Source organism: Suncus etruscus, chromosome 14 (assembly GCF_024139225.1).
Source record: "Suncus etruscus isolate mSunEtr1 chromosome 14, mSunEtr1.pri.cur, whole genome shotgun sequence".
Classification (NCBI taxonomy): Eukaryota; Metazoa; Chordata; class Mammalia; order Eulipotyphla; family Soricidae; genus Suncus; species Suncus etruscus.
Genome location: NC_064861.1, coordinates 21,560,384 through 21,565,209, shown reverse-complemented (window position 1 = coordinate 21,565,209; position 4,826 = coordinate 21,560,384). Strand labels below are relative to the sequence as shown.

Genomic DNA, 4,826 nt, shown 5'->3' with positions numbered 1-4,826 from the left:
TGGGTTGGAGCATATGTTTTGCACATAGGCTGCCTGACATTAAGCCTGACAGTTGTGACTCCAAGCACTGAGCCAGAAATAGCTTCTGAGCACTCCCAAAACTATCTGAAAATAAATGACACAACTTTATTTTTTATTTAATAAAATAAGTGGCAGAGTTTTGGACATTTGTCATTTTATAAGCAAAATACTTTGTGTGCTTAAATATTTCAAAATAGTATCAGTAGCTCTCAATACAGTATAATGTATCATGTTCTAGTCATTCATCTGGTCATCTAGTAACTACATATCAACTTGTTTAACCTACATATTAATCCTCTATTGGAGGGTGCATAACTGACATGACCAGAATTTTGGGATGTGGTATCATGGGTGTCAACCCAAAGCATTAAGAAATACAGTGCTCGCTTCGGCAGCATATATACTAAAATTGGAACGATACAGAGATTAGCATGCCCCTTCCATATTTAAAAAAAAAAAGAAAGAAATACAGAAAAAAAATTTTTTTGTCCCCCAATTCACAATCCAGACCAGGCAAAGGGCCTGATTGAGGTGTATAAGGGGTGCATTTACTCCTTTTTCTATATAGTCAGTGTAAAGAATACAGCCTGTGGTAAGAATTGGGAGGCTAATACAGAAAAATTTTAATCTGTCAGTTTATTATTAATTTTATGTAAATAAAGTCTTTAATTGAATCTCCATGAAATACACAGTTACAAAATTGCTCATGATTAAGTTTTAGCCATACAATGTCCAATACCCTTTTTCACCAGTGCACCAAAGTCCCCAGATGCCCTCCTGCCCTCCCCCCTGCCTGCTTCCCTACTGGCCTCTGGGGCATACATATTTCTTCTCTCTTTCTCTTTACTTTTTTTTCTTTTATACATTGTGGTTTGCAATAGTGTTATCAAAGGGTTATCATGAATATCACTTTATCTCCTTTCAGCACCCAATTCTTTTCCCAACTGATCATTTCCATCTTTCTTTTTTGTTTTTGTTTTTGTTTTTGTTTTTGTTTTTGGATCACACCCAGTAACGCTCAGGGGTTACTCCTGGCTATGCGCTCAGAAGTTGCTCCTGGCTTCTTGGGGGAACATATGGGACGCCAGGGGATCGAATCGCGGTCCGTCCTAGGCTAGCGCTGGCAAGGCAGACACCTTACCTCTAGTGCAGGCCCCTCCATCTTAATTCAGAATCTTAATTAAGATTAAGGATCTTAATTCAGAAGAAAACATTCAAAGCTGAACTTTTGAAATGGCAAGAAAAACTGGGAGATTGGAAGTATGAAGTTGCAAGTAAGTTCAGAGCTATGGAGCTGCCTAGCAGAGGAGAAGAAATGAGGGAACTAGGAGAGAACTAATACTAATGGACTAATACTGATGGAGAACTTAGTGTTTTATATTTGCTAGTTTACTGCTCCCCAGAGCTCTGAACGGTAAATACTCGAATAAACCAATTGTTTATATGGACAAGGTACCTCTGCTACCTGAGATCCTGATTGTGGTGGTAAATCCTTCTCTGGAAGGAGAACAAAAATAAAAGCATTTACTTTCTTGTCAGCAGGCTCTTTCCAACTTGCAGAATTTCTGAGAACCTCCCTGCAATGACCTAAAAAAACCTTTCTTGTTGCTAAATATAGACTAGTGAAATTACTCATTATTAGATAGTTCTTGCCTTAAAAAAGTCTACAGATAGATTCCTGGAATGGTTGAGTAGGGATGAAAATAGCTTCATTTCTTTTAAAAAATAAATGGGATATAGAGGTGGTTAATGCAGTCAAGTTTCACAAGGAGAGTTAAGCTCTAGGCAGACATTTAGCATTAGTAGTACTGTCTCTCTGCTTAGGGGTTTATAGGAGGAGAGATGATGTTTCTAGATAAAAGCATCTTAAAATTTTCCCTTTCAAGGGGCCAAAGTAAGTGATAACATAGCAGGTAGGGAATTTGCCTTGCAAATGGCCAACCCTGGACCCATATGGTCCTCTAATTCTGGTTTCTCTTCAGATCATATAATTATTTCACCTTTTACCATGTGGTATCCTGAGCCTACCTGGAGGAATTTCTGAGTTTAGAGACAGAAGTACCCCCCCCCCAAAAAAAAAGGAACAAAGGAAAAAAATAAAAGCAAAAAAATTTCCCACTCTGACTCCTTTTAGCCTAAGAATATTTTACAACATCCTAGACACCAAGAGTTATAAAATAGGTACAAAACCATGCATTTACTGAGAATAAATCACATGCAACGTATTTTGAAACACATTTTAAAGATATTTTGCGACCTCCGCCTTCATCTATGCAGCCCCATATTGCAAGTCACAATTTAAGAATCTGGGTCCAAGAGGTTCCTCCAACAGTGATTGTTTCCAGCTTGCAGTGAGGCCTGTCAGAGGTCCTCACCAGGGTGGGAATAGTGGGACAGGCTCCTGTCCTCACATTGCAGACAGCTCAGTAACAGATAACAGCAGGCCGGAGGAAATCTTCACAACTTTCCCTCATAAAATCAAATTTCTTTCAGAGTGCATGTCAACACATTCCAAAAAACAGCTGGGCAGACTTTTTATGAAATCTAGAGAGTATGTTTGCAATAATATGACATGAAAAATGGGCTCTATGGAATACATATGCATTGCCTTTGGAGGAACTCTACATTGGTATTTTAACTAGATGGTGATGGCCTCCAGTCCAGAAAAACAGATTAGAACAAGTGCATGGGGTCACCTATGAGGAAAAAGAAGCCTGACCTAATAAATAGCACAATGATGAAATGCCAAGTTTGTTGAATTCTTCTCAATACCACTTCTGCTGTGTCCCATAAATTCTGATAATTTGTGTCTTCATTGTCATTTGTTTGCGTGAATGTTTTGATTTCCTCTTTTATTTATATCATTTCTTATCCACTGGTTGTTCAGTAGTAGGCTGTTTAATTTCCAGGTGTTAAAGTTTTTCTTCTGTGTTTGTTGAGTTCTTATTGTGTATTATGATGAAGTAGATGGAGAAGAAAAACAGTGATTTTAAAATAGGTAAATGAGCCTCAAGAAGAAAGTCACAGAAAGCAGAAGCTCCCAATTGTCTACACTTATTACCAATGTTCTAGGTACTTCTCATCAGGGTGAATGGACAGGGTGCTCTGAAATAGTAACAACAGGGATTCATGAACTCCACTGTTTTAAGTAATTCTCCCAAGCAATGTGGAGGAAATCTATTTTTTTCCTATTGCCACTTATACGAATAGCTGCCTCATTTATGCTTGCTCATTTATACATAGCCACACCATGTGCTATGTGCTACGTGGCTATGCTTCTTTTCCAACACAACAACATGAGGCCACTGAGATGATGCTCATGATAGAGAGAAGGGAAGCAAGACTGAGTAATGAATGACCCACTCACATGTGCCAGCTGTCATCTCCAGAATTAAATCTTCCTAAACCCAAGTAAGACAGCAGTCTGATGACAAAATTCCTGGATGATGGCTGCTCATCTGTCAGCATCTGGTCACTGTGCCTAAAATTTCATATACACCCTTTTAATAATGGCTTACTTTTATCGAAAATAGCAAAATAATGGCAAATTGACATCTTTCTTGGAAATTTTGGAGGGTTTTTGTTTTTAGATATCAAGAGGCTGATACTTGATTCCTCCCTGTACCACCTTTGTCCCATCTTGAGCATTTATGCCTAGATTATTATGGTTCTCATGATGCAGACTCCTGCCACCACCAATACTAAAATTTAGAGCCAATAACATTCTTCGTCTCCTTTAGAGTTCTTTAGCAGTTGCTTGTCTTCAGAATCAAATCCAAACTCTGTCATAAAGCTTCTGGTTTGTAGTCTGGTGATAGCCTACATACTTCAATCTCACACCAAGAATAATAGTAAATGTTTAAAAAAATAATTTAGGGCTAGAGATGTACTTCAGAATTAGAGCAGGTGCATTGCACTAGTGAGTCCTTGGGTTTGATTTTTGACAGCTCAAATGAAAGAGAACAATGACAAGCCCACCCATCCAAGAAAATCTTTAAAATTCTTGTAGAGTTGGGATGTGTATTAAAATTAGAAAGTACACTCGTCTACTTTTTGTCATTTGAAATTCAAAATAATACACAAATCAGGCGAGCAGGTATGATCAGCACTACATTTAAAAATAAACTTAATTCATGAAGCGTTCCATATTAAAAAAAAATAAAAATAAAGGTTGAACTAGACGGCATTCCCACCAGCAATGGATAAGAGTTTCTCTCCACAACCTCCCCAACACTGCTTGTTCTCATTCTTTGTGATGTGTGCCAATCTCTGTGGTGTGAGGTGTTACCTCATAGTTGTTTTGATTTGCATCTCCCTGATGATTAGTGATGTGGGGCATTTTTTCATGTGCCTTTTGGCCATTTGTATTTCTTCTTTGTCAAAGTGTCTGTCCATTTCTTCTCCCCTTTTTTTGATGGGATTAGATGTTTTTTTTTTTTTTCCTTGTAAAATTCTGTCAGTGCCTTGTATATTTTGGAGATTAGCCCCTTATCTGATGGGTATTGAGTGAATAGTTTCTCCCACTCAGTGGGTGGGTCTTGTATCCTGGGCGCTATTTCCTTTGAGGTGCAGAAGCTTCTAAGCTTAATATATTCTAGTTCAACCTTTATGGAAAGCAATATGGAGATTCCTCTAAAAACTGGAAATCGAGCTCCCATATGATCCAGCTATACCGTAACTCCTAGGAATATACCCTAGGTACACAAAAATACAATACAAAAGTCCCTTCATTACACCTATATTCATCGCAGCACTATTTACCATAGCAAGACTCTGGAAACAACCAAGGTGCCCTTCAACAGACG

The 4,826-nt window shown here is 38.2% G+C and overlaps 2 non-coding genes across 2 annotated transcripts; one reads left to right on the top strand and one right to left on the bottom strand.

Moving 5' to 3' along the window:
* Positions 1–400: 400 nt before the first annotated feature.
* On the top strand, positions 401–506 carry LOC126029276 (U6 spliceosomal RNA). Its single transcript, XR_007502904.1, has one exon. It is a non-coding gene; the product is annotated as a U6 spliceosomal RNA (small nuclear RNA).
* Positions 505–630, bottom strand: LOC126028811 (small nucleolar RNA SNORA51). Its single transcript, XR_007502520.1, has one exon. It is a non-coding gene; the product is annotated as a small nucleolar RNA SNORA51 (small nucleolar RNA).
* Positions 631–4,826: the final 4,196 nt, after the last annotated feature.